The 18,394-nt window shown below is 29.5% G+C and overlaps 1 long non-coding RNA gene across 7 annotated transcripts in view; it reads left to right on the top strand.

The window, feature by feature from the left end:
* Positions 1–1,924: 1,924 nt before the first annotated feature.
* The window catches only part of LOC106622430 (uncharacterized), a 159,461-nt gene continuing 142,991 nt past the window's right edge, over positions 1,925–18,394 (top strand). For 4 of the 7 annotated variants that reach the window (XR_004975587.2, XR_004975585.2, XR_011397144.1 and 1 more), the window contains exons 1-2: positions 1,987–2,704; positions 7,026–7,329. This is a non-coding gene — a long non-coding RNA (uncharacterized lncRNA). Of the gene's footprint in view, positions 2,705–7,025; positions 7,330–18,394 lie in introns of all 7 variants that reach the window. The other 3 variants (XR_011397145.1, XR_011397146.1, XR_011397143.1) reach the window with 3 other exon arrangements.

Genomic DNA, 18,394 nt, shown 5'->3' on the forward strand with positions numbered 1-18,394 from the left:
TATGTTTACCAAAACATTTAATCAAGCATACTAAAAGAATTTCACTCTTTCTTCTTCTAATTGCAAAACTATAAGACGCTATGAGCGTAGCATTAGGACAGTGTGTCCGGTTTAGTTAAGATATTCACCATTCGTTAAGTTTTAGTAAATTGGTTAGGTTAGGTTAAAAGGTCGATCATGATAGCTTATAGACGGAGCGTTGTGGTACCCAGCACTTCTATTAAATTGATCATATCGACGAGGTGCTTTCTGCCGATGACAAATTTGTTGAGGCGACTAATGTCAGTTCAGCTATGTAGTCTAATTCATCGAAGGAGATGTTACAATCTCAGTCTTGCAAATGGTCTTGGATGATGAAGAAAAAAGTGCCTGGTCCTACGTTCTACTCTAAGCCGGAAGGATCTCGCAGTCGCGTAAAGGCTGGTCGTTAATCAATGCCTGCTTAGCGCACGCGATGTCCATAGATCCAGTAGTAGAATGCATAATGATTCAACTCGTTCCCATTCTAGCGATTCCGCTATGACCAGCGACCCTAACGAGTCTGCTAATAGAAAAGATTGACGCTATAACTAGTGAGGTTAGACGCTCAAGCTATATTTGATTATTCAAGCTTCTGTATTCAAGCTTTCTATCGAAAAAAAATATTAACTAACTCTGGTCCTACCAGCCAGGCCTAACTATCGAATAAATTCAAACACATTCCGTTGTTACTACGATAAAAGGCTCGACGTATCAGTTATAAACCTATGCAGTCTTCTGCTACAAGCCCTAATACTCATCCGACCAATGCTTTAAATACTGTTTACTGTTATAGTCAACACGAAATTTAATTACAAAGTGTCAAAGAACTGTCAAAAATATTCATAACAAGATATCGTTAAACTGTTGACCGATAAAACAATAGTTTTCTTTCGTTTAAGATTTAAAATTTTCACACGATCTTAGATATGTTTGTCGTATAATGATAGAAGCAATAAGAGTTTTGACAGTAATTTCGGATTTTTCAGCCGCTTTATTTTTTTTCACAAAAAACGACTATGTTTTTGGAAGCCGCCATATTTCAAAAATCAAAATTTTGACTAGTCCTTCAATTATTAATTGCGTTCATCTATAAAAATAATAAATCTTTTTTATTTTTTGCTTGATTGCAGATAATTTTAAGCAGAAAACTCTCGCTCAATATCAGACTATTTATGTTCGGAGGTCCTCCTGGTGAAACGGGAACATGGGAACAAGGGAATCCAAAATATTAAAAAATTAGGCACTTATTATTAATTATTATATATTATAATTTTGCTTTGAGTGTAAAGTCTGAAAGAAGAAAAAGCTTACAGCGCACAAAAACATCGCAAGAAAGCCCCAACATTCCCACTCAAGAGTAAAATAGAGAGAGAAAGTGGAGCTAGCACATAAAAGCTCGCGCCGAACGAGCGCTGATCAATAAATATTGATGCGCCAGTTGCCAAGCATAAGCTGTTGTCATAAGAGAGCGGCAGAGCAAACCAACAATATCTAAGAGAAAAGTAAATGTTTACGAATAGTAATAAAGAGAGCGCTCCAAACGTCAAATGCCAATTGGAGAATAAAGATATTTTGTTAGATTTTTTATTAAAAAAAAAACTGGGAAACAGCAACAAGTGATCGCATTTTGCCGGCTTCCCAACAATGTTGACAACAACGTCAAACAGCGACGCTCGCTGCACGCAAACCAAACTTGACTGCGATTTTGCGTTCGTCTCACGCTCGACTGCTAACAACAACTGTTGCCGCTGCTGTGGCTGTTTGACAGCGCACTTTCGTACTCGTAAATTGCGACGCACGTTTTGATCTTTTTAGCCGGTTTTGCGATCGTCGTGCGCGCGTTGGTCAGCCGACAAAGTCGGCGGCTACCTTGCGCTGCAGTTCCAAGCGCCAGCTGCACGACAGACGACAGCGTTAGCCCAGCACTAGCTAGGCGTCAAACGTTAACTTTTTCACAACGCTGGCGAACCAATCAGTCGTTCTTCAATTGCGAGCGCGTGCAAACGTACGGTATAAAATTAAATTTTGTCGATAGAAATTTTATTTGGTTGCCGAAAAATTGTTTGTGTAATATTTGTATTTATATGACGAAAGCGAACATTTAATTTAGTTGATTTATGAAAAATTTATTACATGCAATAAATTTACATTTAAATTAGGTTAACGGCCGTGGTGTGAGAAATATACTAGAAAGAGTGACGTGTGTTACTAGCTATAGTATATAGGTGAATATCTAAAAAAAGAAAGACAAAAATTAAGTGAAACGATAAATTTTATTGTGCCGGAAAATTGCGAATTGAATATCTTTGTAAAATAGTTGGAAACGGAAATGCTGGTTGAGTGTAGAAATTAAGAAAATTAAAAAAAGCAACTTATACAAATAAAATACTGATACATTAACAAACAAAAATAAAACACTGATAAATTAAAAATCAATACTAAAATTTAAACAAAAAAAAAAACACAATAAAATAAAATAAGTAGCTACTCAATTTGAGTGCTATTTTCCAACTCAAAAAAAAATTGATTCTTTAATACAAACAATTGTACGGAAAGTGATTAATCAATGTGAAAAATAATTATTTTAGATTTTTAAAAATTATAGATATAAGCTTATTAATTCAAAACAAGCATAAAAACTACAATATTAAAAAAAAAAAATTATTGATAAATGTTCCAAAAGGTAAGTCTACAATATACTAAAAAAATTTAAATAAAATATTTTTTTATATGGAAACTATAAGCACTTTTAAACAATTTTTTTTTTTTTATTCTGTCAGAAGTGTTTTTGTTTGTTTTAGTTAATTTATATTTCTTTATTACTGCCTTAAGTAGTAAATGGTTTTTTTTGACATTTTCACACTGTTTTTTGAACGAACGTTTGTCGAAATTTACGAAGCACAATATATGACTGAAAATATTGTATTGCCAACTTTAAATTTGGCAAACAACAGGTGTTCCTTAACAAAAATGTAGAAATAAATAATTCTGACATATATAAGAAAACATGCACACATTTAATTGAAATATATATTTCTAAACGCATTAATAAAGATAAAATATTGCAAAAATAAAGAAATATTTCACAAAGCAAATAAACACATATTTAACGCCTGTTTTGAGTAATAACAGTTAACAGAAGGGTAAATGTACTTAGCGATTAAATAAAAATATTTTGGGATATTTTTCAAAAACAATTCCAAGAGAGATTTCAGAAGATTCTATAATTTAAAAATTCCAAAATTTTCGTATTTTAATATTTGTTGCATGTTGCATGTCGCATTACTACTTTCTTGACTCACATACATACATATGTTGGTAAATTGATATATACGCAATTATGAATTGTTTGGTAACTCCGGTATCTAACGGTTAGCGCAAAAGTTCGCTTGTCTTATATTTGTAATTGTATATTGTATTTTTTTTTTTAGACCTTTTAAAACTATATTTCGAAAATCAAATAATTTGAAGCCAATAAAAAGGTTTTTCAACTTAATTAAATATAAGTGGCTTTCAATATAATCTTGATTCACCTAATTTAAATTTTAATAATTTTTAGTTCACTTTTTCAAACTTAAATATAATTTATCACACATCCAAAATATAAAGATTACTTTGGGTCATTGGTTATTGTTAAACATTTGAGTCTCTAGAAAGCACAAGATTATATAATATATAACACATGATAAATCATTACAGTCACAATAATTATAGCTAAATCAGATTTCGGGAATCAGCACAGTAAATTTAACTTTTCAACACGCATATCTGGTCTCATACTGCTATTTGCGCTAAAGTGCTGACCCTTGCGTATTGCTCGCGCCTTTTGCTGAATAAGCAAAACAAAAAACATTTTTGACCAAAGTATGAAGTAAATTAATTCTGTTAAATCAGTATATGTTTCGTAGTGTCCAGATCCGTAACAAAAATAAAAAGCGTATTTTTACTAAACTTATATTAAAAACAATTTATTTCTGGTGTTGTATTTAAATGTTGCTGCATTTTTGTAAATTTTTTTAAATCAACAGACATTTTATTTAATAAATAAATACGAATAGTATATAAATATTTAGAGAAATTATTTTATTTTTAAAATGGACGATTCACTCTGAAAAATTTTGGTTACCCTTGATCACGTAGATCACCTGAAATTTAAAAAAAAAACTTTTACTACAATATATGAGATTTGATAATGACAGGAGGATTTGTCTAAACATTGATTCTTTGAAAAAATGGCGGCTGCCCAAAAACAAAAAGTCGTTTTTAGTGACAAAATTTACTTTTCATAGGAGTTTTAAAATCGATAATATTCTCAAAATTGTATTTCTTCTTCTATGAGTGACAAATATATCTGAAAAGGTCATGTAAAAATTTCAAGACGGTCGTACGTTTCAAGAAAAACGCATTAAACGTTTTGAGAGCCGGTTAGATAATATTAAAAATGCATTCTTATCTCCGACACAATTTACCGGCCTAAATTCAAGTTTTCTGAGAATATTCTAATCATTCGATAACTAAGCAAAAAATATAGATTTTTTTGAACTTACAAATGTTCGCTAACTCAATTTGTCTGCAGAACTCGCCACTGTTCAACATTGTTGTTTTTTATTTTTTATTTAGAACCTACAAGCTTCCGAACTCTTGATCTACTAACTTCAAGACCATACTTAAATCCGATTGCAATAGCTACCTTATTTAGTTTATTTACCAAATATTGTTCAGTGCGAATATATACGTTGTAAACATCTCTACAAATGCCTGAGTGATAATTTTGCGGAATAAAGTTACCAAACGAAAGCGAGTTTGAAGCCTATAGAAAGTTTTGTGCTCTGTGAGAAATTAGCAAATAGGAAAGGCGCTGAGCCAACTACAAATAAAGCAAGTGTTCTGGAGTGATATAAATATTTAATCGAATATCGAAAATAAAACTGATTTAATGAAAGTCTAAAATACAATCGATTTATCAAAAGTCGAAAACATCGATTTTAGCGAAAATCGAAAAAATCGATTCTATTGAAAAAAAATATTTTGTTAGCGAAAATCGATAAAATCGATTCTATTGAAAAAAAATATTTTTTTTTTCAAATCATTATTATATTCAGTTATCGAAATTCCCTTTCATATATGTATGCATAAAATAAGTTATTAAATATCATATATTAAACAAATACCGCAAGACAAAGGAATCCCCACCAAACGCTAAAGCCGCCATAGCAGCCGCAGCACCGCAAGCTGCACAGTAGCGCTACGAAAAATCATAATGGTGTTGAGAAACTAATAAAAAATACATAAGTAAATAAAATAAAAAAAGAAATAATAAAAAAAAACTTGAAAGCGATGCGTCGCGCTGCTAAATGCGTAAAAGTGGCAGCGGTAAAATGCGCGGGCATACAGACAAACACACGCGCACACATACATATGTATATACGAGATAAAAATTCAATAACCAACACTAGGCTGGTACAAAAACGAATTCATAGTAAAAGAAACGCCAAAATTCACGCTAATTAGCTGCCATGCAAAAACTATACTCAGAGATACTGAAATTAGATTGAGAATAGTGTGTAGATTATGGCGAAACATTGAAATTTTGAAAAGTTAATAGCAATTGTTATTGTTGTATTTTTTCACTTTTTTGTTGCAGCTTTTGGTACGTGAACGCGTGTTACACTACCTTTACTATACTAGATATCCCCATGTTATGTTGTTAGGCAACGTATGTATGTATGTATCGGTACATATGTTTGTATGTGTGTCGATGTAAAGATAACCGACGCAGCGCTAGTTTTTCACTGTGTGCTTACTTAAGCGTTATACTATTTTATGTAGATAAGATAAGCAAATAACACGTTTAGTATTGAGGTAAGCGATGAAAAGCTGCATGTGTCAATATGTATGTATGTGCTTGTGTGTACTCGGCGCAGGCGAAGTGCGGCAAACAGCGATAAAGTTATTGCTGTTGTACATTCGTACTGATTACTATGCTATGACAGAATTTTCTTTATTTTTCCTCAAAAATTCAAAAAACAATTTAAAAAATATTGAATAATATTATTAAAATTGTATTATTTATTATTTTAAAAAATTATAAAAAAATTTAAAAAAGTTTAAAAAAACTCAAAAGAGTTAAAAAAAATTGTTTTTTAAATTGTTTTTCAATATTCATTAGTTTAATTATATTTAAAAAAAAATTTTAAGTTTAACTGAGTTAAATATTTAAAAAAAAAAATAAAAAACAATAAGCAATAGACATTTTAAAAAATTATAACTTTTTTATATAATTTTGTTGAATTATTTACAGATTTAATTCAATTAAATTTATTAAAAAACAATGTTTAAAGCATTTCCAAAAAGAAATTCCAAAAAATTAATATTAGTATTTTCCATTTAAAAAATTTCAAAAAATAATAGATAACAATATTGCTTTTTTTTCAAATAGTCTATTTTTAAAAAACCTTTAAAATATTTTTAAAACAATATAACTAACTTTTAGTTATTATTATAATAATTTTAATATTTTTATTTATGATTTTTTTTTAATTATTTACATATTTAACATAATTGAATATGTTTTAAATTAAAATACAAAGGATATTAAGCATATAGTAATATTTTTTATTGAAAAAATATTATTAGTTTTTATTAAAATTAGTTTCAAAAAAAAATATTAGTTTTTTATTTAAATATTTTCAAGTTAAATTAAGTTAAGTACCACAAAATCTTTAGAAAATTTTTTAAAAAATTTTATAAATAATTTTTAATTAGTATATATACTTTTAATTTTTCTATACATACATTTAGTTTTTTTAATAACGTATAGATTTAACTGAATTAAATATATTTCAAATATAAAAAATATGTTAAAAATTAATCTCACACCTTAATAATTTACTTTAATTACTTTTTATATCTCTTTTAAATTATTTTATATAAAAATTTTTTTTTTTGTATAATTATTAGTACAAAAATTAAATAAAAGTAACATTTTTAAAAATTATTTTCAGGTTTAGCTGCGTGAGAATAATGTAAATTACTCGGTTGAATGCGGCATAGTGGTTGTAGTGTAATATAATCAGAGCATTGTAAATAGAGTGAGAAACAAGAATTGAAATCAATATTTTTGTAGAAGTAAACCAGAAATCTTTAAAATCTAAAATATAAATTACAACAGTAAAGTAAAAAGATTTGAAGTTCCAAAACTTGTGTAAAAAAAATTTAAAATAATTAGTAAGCCGCAAACTGCCAAGCAACCCACTAAACATAGAAACCAATAAGTGATTATTAAAGAACAAGTCACTGCATAAAACGGTAAGTTTATGAACTGTAGAATTCAAATTAAAATATGAATAATAACATATATATATAATAAAATATATAAATATATATATTATATGTATATATAATGTTTGTATAATAAGTCTGATATTTCTTTATATTAAGTATTCAGAGTTTCCGCTAAATTCGCAAAACGAGTAGGGAATAAATCAATCAAGAGATCATATCTCGTCACATTTCGTTTCGTACGACGAAAATCTATTGTCCATATTTGATTGCAGAAAAACCCAAATATTGCTTAACTTCAGCGCTATATTAAAGCCTTAAAGTCAAAAATATATCAAATTTTGAAGAGAAATGCGCTCTGAGCTCATTAAATTGTATTGTTTTGGGTCTACAATTATCAAAGATTTGATCTAAAGCTGCAGCTGTAATCGTGAAACTTTGTTCCAAAGACACTCACTGTCAGCTGGAAAGCCAAACGCTATGCACAACTTCTTAAACTTGACGATATATTTGAAGCTAAAATAGTGATTAAAACTATACTAGTATATCTCTAATAATATGTTAATATAAATACTTTTCGCCATAATTAATTTTTCGAATGAAGCCATAACTTTCGCCCTCACTCAATTGCGTTGATAAACAACAATTTTCACTTATGATTGCGTTTTCGATTTATTGACCAAATTCTAGATATTTTTTGTAATTGAAGTACCTCTTATAGCATGTTCATAGCAACAGGCCATTAAGCCGTGAATTCATATATATGTATATAATAAATAGACTCACTTAGGTATGCGTTTTTTATATAAAAATGTATATATCATAAATGAATATGAATCTGCTGTTTACACACGAATGAAGTGTACACTTGTGTAAATATATTTGTAGATGTTTTTTTCTCCTACATACGACAAACAATACACGCATATATGCCATATGTACCTACCGACAATCATTTGTACTTATGACGACCAATAATTGGCAATCGATTGATCAATATGCCTAGCAACAATCACGACAGCAGCAAGCGCCACAAATATACAAAAAATGTTTAAAAAATATTAACAAGAAACAACAACAATACCCACACACAGGCATTTACGATAATAAACGCGTATATATACGAGTATGTACAAGTAGGTACATATGTGTGAGTATATGTTGTTAACAGTATTATTGTTGGCGCCGAAAAAAAAACTTTACTGAATATTATAGTTTTTAATTTTTACATTTTTTCTTAATTAAATTTCGCTTGTGGTTTTTGTTGTTGTTGATGCTGGCGGTTATTTGCTGCTTGGGATTTTGGCGACTGTGGGATTTCATGTGTTTGGCGTAGTGCGTATCCACCGATATCGTAAATAAATTGAGAATAAATTAATATAGCGAAATAACAGTTTAAAAATTTGCGCAAAAAATTGGCAAATAAATTAGTAATTAATGAAATTGTGTGCTGTATAGAAAACGAGAAAAAAAACAATACTGAAAATAGTTAACCTATGTGAACGCTGGCTAACGATAGGAGCACGGGTTTAAGTGTGTATATTAAACAAAACGAAATACTATATATGCTTTCTACATTACCAGTTTATTAAGAAAAAATATTTCGGTCATAAACCGAAACCTAAAAACAATTAGAGAAGGTATTTAGTACTTCCAAAAATTGATGAAGAGGCTAAATATGTTTTCACGACAAAGTGTCTAGAGAATTAAGAGCTAGTAATCAATTTATTTAGCGTGAGTTGTTAAGATTTTCAGTATGAATCCATTCCTTTTGTAATCTAAAATGTCCTTACTAAACAACAATACTTTTGCATTAAATTAAAGGTTTTATTTAGCATAGTTAGAATAGTTCGATGTAGGTCGAATATGCACTCTTTCAATAACTTGTTGCAATTAGAAAGTAATTTCCTAATGCCACTCTCATCAAAACCACTCGAGCCTATTGGCACAAGACACTCTCCCAGTCTTGTTGTCACAAGCTTGCCTCGGAAAGAATTTTTCACCAGAATCAAAAATCATTCATAGAGAGAAACATATAGTAACCACTTGGTACTAGGTCCAGACTATAAGGTTGATGCATAAAACCCTCACAACCATACTCTCGGTACTGTTGGCGAGTCACTACCAATGTGTGTGGCAAAGGTTAAATATAATATAAACAAGTACCTATAAAAAAGTGTACTTAATGAGACATAAAATAAGTACATATATAATATTATATCAAGACGCTTCAGAGAATGTTTAAATCACTGTATGAAGAGTCGGCATTCTGCCAATTCCTAAAAAAACTGGTCGCGTTTCCAGACAATACAAACATATTTATTAGAACTGGCAAACTTATATCATAGCATATAAATAAGCTTCGGCGCCTTCAATTTGAAGTACATGTTAGATTCTTATCTGCAATATTATAGTTTTTTATGCAAAGCTTGGATAAAAGAAAAGAGGAAGAAATGCAAACAATTTCGAGTACAATATAAGACCAACAACACGCTATTAAATACCGAAAATATGACTACTTGGCAGCATTTCCGCGAAGTAGAGCCATAAAATCCAAACCTGCTTTAATTTTAAGCTACAGCTTGAGCTTAGCTGAAGGCTCAGCATTCACATATCTTCAATCAACGGCTTAAATAACAGACAATTACATGGACTGCTCACACACAAAAATATACCTACATAATTTGGAAACATATAAAAAAACATACGCACACACGTAAGAAATAAACAAAAACGTTTTTAAATCATAATTAAAACACTAATGAAAACATAGTGTTTGAATACGAAAATCACTATACAGACACGCTAGCAAACGTCTAAGCAGTGCTAGCGTCGTCATCACCCCCACATAAGACAACTCAAAACCGAGCTAAAAAAAAAACAAAAAAAACTTTTTCACAAACAAAATCAAGCGAGCAATCTGAAACGCGCTGACTGGCCGTTCGTCAAGCGTACGTTCACATTCGTGCACTCGGTGCCAAACAGCAGCTACCAAATTCAATTAACGGCTTGTTGTCAAGTTTGCCTTTTGTAGTGATTTACGAAAGTAATGTTGCCGCTGCAGTGTATTGTAACGTTGGATGAGTGAGCGAGTTATTAACATAACACGCGTTTGCCTACCTGGCGTTGTTGACTGGCAAAAATTTGTTTTCATTTCCATTGCGTGTTATGAATATTTTTGTGTTTATTCATGGTAGTAGGAAATATTAAAATCGGAGTGTGCGACTTTAGACCTGTAGTGCCTAACTAGCTACCAACTTCCGTCGGAGAGCGCACCCAAGTGACCGCCTGATAATTGTTTAATACGAGTAAGAGTGCTGAAACGGAAATTGCCACTCACTTATAGAAAAGGACTGACAGTCTAATTGGTTCTGGTGACGTATAAAGTATTTTTGTGCACAGCAGTGGAAGCAAAGTTTGCTTAAAACTGAATTCTAAAAGTACAAAAATATCCAACTAAAAAGTAAGAATTTCTTAATATGCAATTTGATAGTGATTACGTTTAAGAGCTTGTTCAGCTCACAGAAAATATTGAGGTTATGTGAAGCATGCTAAGAGTGAATGGCATACTTTCCTTAATCACACTGAAATAAGCAGGAGCCTTACTGTAAAAATCAATTTCCGAGCATTTTTGGCTTTCAAATTTTCTTTAGCTCGTTTTTTTTTCTTTCTCTCCGACTGAGTTTTTACCGTGTCCTCAGAAAATCAAACGCTATTATAAACAAATTCTTCTCATTGCTTGGAACGCTTTAAACCCCTACTTAAACACTAAAGTATTCATATTAAAAAATTTCCGTTATTACCAAGAAAATACTACAACTTTTCGGAAATTAAACAACTGTTGTATATACAACGGTATGGGTATGTATACTAACATTTGTTACATATTTACCCTATATTTACCCATGATAACGGTGTAAATTAAGTGAAATTGATTTGTCACATGTGTATGTAACACATAAATGCATATAAACTAACGAATTTTAAAAGTAAAACGGTGTTCAATTAACACGCTATCAATAGGTAAACTATATGCATATATATATATATGTATATCACTGAACGCAATTGGAGTAACAACTGCAATGAGTGAAAAACGAGTTCACAACCACTTTATTGCAGTAATGGCAGCACATTTTGTGGAGTTTCGCCTTCGCATTGACTTGTTTACTTAAATGACAGTGGAACTGACGGCACTTAATACGTGAGCAACTACAACCTTTTCCTTATCTCTGCACAATCTATCAGATATGCTTGATGGAAAATAACAAAAAATTAAACAACAAGAGAGAAACAAGCATAAATATACATTAAAACTATATATATGTGTATGTATGTCGTGAATTTACGTGAATAATGGGTAAAAAATATGCTACATTTATAAAAATGTCGTTCACACTTTCAACGCGTATCCGAAGGAGAGCAATAAAGTCGTCTAAAGTTTATTGTACGGAAATGTGGCATAAAAGTTGTAAAAGGGAGTAAATATAAATAAAGAAAACCATGACTAAAAAGTGCTGAAGACAGAAGCATTAAAAGTTAAGTTAAGTAGAAAAAATATAAAAAAAACTATACAAAAAAATCACATATATAGAAGAGTCTTATAAAAATGTATTCAAATACTTGTTGTTTTATCAAGAATTACTTAAGTTCTGTACGTTAAAAAATTTGTTTAAAAGCATGGAAAGACATACATTTTTTTTGCTATACATAATTATTATATAATTAATATTAAAAATTAAAAAGAAAACCACGCTCACCACTTTTATAGTCTGTTTCTATAGAAATTACCACATAGCTTTCAAAGATAATAAACTTATTATATAATCTTTTTATATATATTAATTTTTTTAAATTTTAAAATTACTTACAACATAATACAAACAATTCATCAACCTGTATGCATTTTTTAATTAAACATTTTTTTTTAATTTAATATATATACACATATTTTTAACTCACAATTTTTAATTAAAAATCTAATATTTAATGATTGGAAATTTAGTTCTTTAATCCGAAAATCGTAATTAGAAATTTGAAATTTATTTCTTAATCAAAAACTTTTAAAATATTTTCTTATTCAAAATTAGGAATAACAAATAACAATATTTATCTTATTAGAAATTTTAAATTTATTTTTAATTAAGATTTTCTGGATTACAAAAAAAAAAAATTATAATATAAATGCTAATTCAAATTTTCAAAAACTTATGGCATTTCAATTTGTATAAAAATAAAATATTTAATACATAATCATCGTTTACATTTCTCACTTCCGCTTTTTTTCATGTTAAACGCAACATCTTTCATAATATGAAGTCTTACATGCGTTCAAATTTTATACATCCTTTATACAATATTATATAATACTTTTTTTTACATAACAAAGCATAAATCAGTACTCATCAAAAATAGCTGCTTGCTTACTTGCATTCTTTGTTTGATATACAAAATTAAGATTGTCCTCATTTGTTGGCAATAACTTGCAGTCCGCATAGAGTTTCAATAAACAAACGCATACAACGTTTACCGCACCACACACTTTTACCAATCAATAATTTTTTTTGGTTTGCTTTTCTTTTAATCACTTACACTTCCGCGCACTACCATAGATAAATCAAAACGAACCGCACCCGACACGTATTCACACACATATACGAAACGATGTGCATATTAAAGTGATTTGTTCCACAGAAAAGCATTTTATAGATGTTCTATTTTTATGCCATTATATTTTCACATTTCTTTTCACTTTTAATTTATTAATATTAAAAATGATAACATTAATGCATTATCTAAGCACACAATATTTAATTTGAAGCAATTTATTTTTTTGATTAATACGCATAGATGGTTTTTTCCTGTAAATTATTAAAAATGTATTGTCAAATTTATTGACACTTAGCACACAAGAAACAAATCTGTTCGCCAAATCTCATTACTTGCAATGAGCTTGGAAGCCAAACGGTGCACATGCCAACATACTCACACTGTCTCTCACAGCCACTCATCAATACTATTGATCACTTAATTATTAGCGCAACAACATGCAGTTGCTCACTTCACTGCTTGAATTTTGCTTTCGTTGCCAACAACAAATCATTTATGCTTCTGCAGTTATGAAGTTAGGCGGCAGTGGTAGAAGAGTACATAAGAGCATCGAAATGAGTTGCGAGAATTTAGCATGCGTTCTTCTTCCTGTTGATTTTTACTGCTCCCTTATGCTGTGTTTGTTTTGCAGCACCTGGAATGAATTAAACTGTTTTGTTATTGCAGAGAGTTGTTAGAGGATAGTAAGCTAGTTAAAAGTCGGAAATGTAGTTACATATGTATGTTGTGTGTACCATATATTATATATATTTATATGTACATACGTAATTACAGAGAGGCTGCATATTGCTTCACTATTGACTACATACAAGTATTCAGCTATTGATGAGTATATTAGAATGAAAGCAAACAAAAAGTGAAATAAGAGCAGTTAATTAAACAAACATATGTATAAATGTAATGAATGTTTATATCTGGAAAGAGTATTTTTGTTTCAATGGATATCTGATGCAGAATTTAATAGAACTTGCTAGAATATACAAATTCATTAAAATTAGTTTAGGCTGCGGTATCTAGAATTAAATTTCTACATTCCTGATTCATAATTAAGACTTTTCTAAAACAAAATCTTTATTAACTTAAAGCCTCTGAACTTTGACCGAATATAACAGAAACTACAAAAGCTAGCACGGCGAAATTCAAGGTCAAACCGCAGCAGCTAATTATAGTATATAGCTAGTATATTAACTTTGCCAAGAATTTCGACCGCGAGATCGGCTACGAGAACAAGGCAATCGAAAACTTTTCCAAATGCATCACCGATTATTAAAGCATATCAAATTCTCTAAATGTGCAGTTTTTTGCGAGTGAATTATTTGATTAACCTTAATTTTTTTTTTAAATTGTTTACTTGCTCATTATATCAGCAAAGACATAAAATTGTCTACTCTGTGATCATTACTTGCCGTTTCGTTACTAACACTTTTATAACTTCTATTGTACATTTCACTACTATTTGCATTTGTTGTTGCTCATTTTTAATTAGCAGCTTTTTGCGCTATTCTTTGCTTTTTACAATCTTTACTTTACTCGTTTAATTTTTAATTGTTATTCGGTTTTTTCCATCATTTCCAATATTGCCTATTTACTTTTTCAATATTCTGCGGTCTATTGTGTTTAGCCTCTAGCGCTAAGCAACAAAGCAAAGGCAATAAAAAAAAACATAGCAAAATACTAAACAAATAAATAATAACAAAAAGTTCGTAGCATAATGAAACTGGGAAGTCGGTGATTTTTTTTCTCTTATGGCACTGAGCGGTTTTCAATAGCGTGAAATTCGCTTTAATGCAAAATTACCGCCTTTTTCTGACTTTAGCCTTTTACAATTATTATTATGATTTTTATTTTTATTTTTTTATTTTTATTTTTTTTTTTAAATTAGTTTCGCATAGGCCTATTGATTATTAAGGCCATGCAAGGCTTTGTACTGAGCTTTTGTTACTTTATTTGTTGTTGTTCGATATTGTTTTGGAATACTTCAAAGGCTTTGGGAGCAAGGCAAAATTTTTTTGCCGAAAAATAAATGACTGAAGTTTGATTTAATTTATTTAGCTTAGAGCTTTTGCTATTAGTAAATATATTTCAATAAATATTTAACTACTTATATGCATAAATAGGTATATATATATATATATTTCTCCAAGCAGCTTTTTTGTGCTTTCCCCCGGAATCTTTCAAAAACAAGCATAAGAAAGAAATTTATATTCTTTGTATCATCTGATCAAATATGACCCGGACTGACAAGGAAAAGACAATTTTTACGTATTTCAAAACAAATCCTTATTAACGCCTGTTTAATGTGCACTTGAGTAGAATATCGCGCCGATATCGGACCATTATAGGATATAGCTGATATACAAACTGAACGATTAAAATTCAGTGCTTCTATGAAACACTTTTTAATTTAACATGATACGTTCTTTCTGACTTGCAAGTGTATATAATCTCTTAAGCAATTGGCAAGATGTATATGGTTACTTCTTTTTCCTAAATGTTGCCAGTGATTTTCTAAACAAATTTAAGTATTTGTATATATTTTTGTTTTCTGTCATTTCTTTCGTCATAATTCAGTCACTCAACTTAAAAAACTCTACAGATTTCACTTACATAATTTAGGATTCACCTAACACCCTTATGCCCCTGCACTCAAGTAATATCTAGAAGTCCGCGATATACTTAATTCTTTTGACATACATAACTCATGCACTCCGAACAAAGTATAACACACTAATCCCGAAACTAAATAAGTTATTTATAAAACAACAAAGAAATTTAATTGAAAGTGCACAACACGCCAGCGCCCACACTTAAGCGCCTTGTCACCGCTCCCGATTAGTCTTCATTCAGCAAATGCATGGCACGCACAAAAAGCAGCGACGACCGCAAGCTGTCATTCATGCGGATCATTTCATAAATGCGTGCATATTTTTAAAACGTTATTGTTGTTTTAATACACAATTAAATATAATTGAAAAACATTTCACAAAAACCAAGCGAAGATGAAAGTTTCTCAATAAATACGAGCATTGCGCTTACGACACCGAAATACCGTTAGTATGCAAATGCATTCCAAAGCACACAACGTAGAAAAGTTCAACAAAAGTATGAATATTTCAAAAATAAATATTTCACAAAGCTGCAGCAAATCATGAAATACAAAAACAACACGAAAGTAGTTGCAATGTGGATTATCATTGCTGGCATTCGAATTGGCAGCAGTCGCCGCAGTTCAATGCTGCCACAATACGAATTTCGTGTGTTCAGTATGAAAATATTTTAGAAAATTTGAATTTTGGTTATTGCACTTTGTGACTTTTACATGTGTGCGACGTCAAATTCATTTGGCTTTGAAATACTTTAATGTGCGGAGAGCGGCAGAGACGCCGAGTCGATTGAAAAATATTGCTTATGCAACAGATGGTTGTACGATTGATGAGAGAGATTTGTTATGAAAGCAATAATTAGGTTGAAAATCTGAAGGATTATATAGCACCGGCAAGAAATATTGATCTACATAACCGCACCTAACCTCAAAACCCGCTTTTATTAGTTTTGAAGTTATCAAATTCATAAGAAACGGCATTAGATCAGTGGTTATTGTATTGAATAACAAAAGTACGTACGTTACAGTTAGCGCTTTATATGAAGAGTGAACACTCAAAACTTTAGTTCTCTAAAAGTTACTGAGTAAATAGGATGCACGCTCGAGAACATAACTCAACTCACATCTGGGGTTGTGCTTTCACAGTTAAGTTTAGTATATTTTAAACGGTTTAGTTAGTTTAGTAAGTGTATGATCGTAGATCTTATGTTATAAGAAGCTGCGCTGGATAAAAAAAAGATCGTAAGAAATTGTGAATATTTGCGGTAACTTGGATTAAAAAAGTTTACGAAACAGGTCGCTGAAAAACTCGTCAATGATTCCACTTATATATTTTGTATATTAAAATTTATCTAAAAGTCAAAATTAGCGCTAAAATGATTAATTACTAAAGTTTCGTTAACGTCTAGGCTTATATTTCAGACTGACTTACAACACATTTTAAAATAATATATCTGTCCATATATGTATATATATTTAATATACGCTTTCTTTATAATTCAAACTTTTTTATTTTTTTGCAAATTAGATAACTCTATATACATGGTATTATATAGCTGTATATCTATATTCTTTTAATACTCCACTTATCGAAGCACTTCCAGCTAAATTCGTTCACCTTCTCCTTCAACATGAAAGAGATAAGCGGCATATAGCCTAGATTAGAGTCCACAACACTACTTATATTATATATATATTACATATAGCACAAACATATTTTTATTCATAAATATATATGTAGTAGTAACAGTTATTTGATGTATCCACATTAGTTGAAATATCAGCACACACACATGATTACTAAGGTATTTTTACACACATTGACAGTTTTCTTATCTGAAGAATGTTTTGCTTATCTATTTATTGTCATTAGAAAGGAATTTTATCAAGCATTAGATAGATAATATTGCGATGAATTGTGGATTTCATTGGTATTTAGTGTGTACTTCCGAAACAGTAAATAAACACAGTTATATTCTTGTTTGCTATATGTGGTTGTGGGTAGATTTTTGAAGGTTTTGCCATTTGTTAACTATGTAAGTGATAATGCAAATTTTGCATTAAGTGCTGATATGATTATTTCAAAATAATTAAGAGGAAAAAATTAAATAAAGGGAATACTTTAGATAATAGTATAAAAAAAATATAGTTATACAACTTATATTACATAAAAAATTAAATTAAATTTAAAATTAAAGCAAATGAGATGGAAAATACTTTAGAGTCGTTAATAATTAAAAAAAAAATTTCTAAAATTATGCAACAAAATAATATTAAAAACATCCATGAAATTTTTCATAAATAAGAACAAATTTGTGCATAATTTAAAATTAGTAATTAAGATATTAATTTATTATTTCATTAATAAAAAATTAACGAAATAATTTTATTTCATATTTAAAAATTTCATAACTAAAGAAAAAAAAATTACAATTAATTTCGAATGAATAATCTAAATAATTAGCACTTAAAAAAATTAATATGATTTTTCGTAATATATAGATAATTTAACTTTTAAATTAAATAAAATTAGTGTAGGATGAAAACCTATAATAGTAGCTTATTTTGCAAACAAAAATGATAATTGTCTAGGAAAAATTCTATAAAAATGTTTAAAGTTTCTGAAACAATGCACACGAATTGTGTATTTAAAATTTTTTTAATAAATTTAAATTTCATTATTTTGAAATAATTTTTTAAAAATCAATTGATAATAAGTTTTAAAAAATGTAGATAATCCCCAAAACTGATGAAAAAATTAAATCATTAAACAAAATTGTTTATAAAAAATACAATATTCTAGAATGAAAAATGTATTTAAAACTTTATAACTTATTGAAAAAAGTTAAAAAGTATAATCAAATGACAAGTAAAAATCTG

The sequence above is a fragment of the Bactrocera oleae genome, chromosome 6 (genome assembly GCF_042242935.1).
Source record: "Bactrocera oleae isolate idBacOlea1 chromosome 6, idBacOlea1, whole genome shotgun sequence".
Classification (NCBI taxonomy): domain Eukaryota; kingdom Metazoa; phylum Arthropoda; class Insecta; order Diptera; family Tephritidae; genus Bactrocera; species Bactrocera oleae.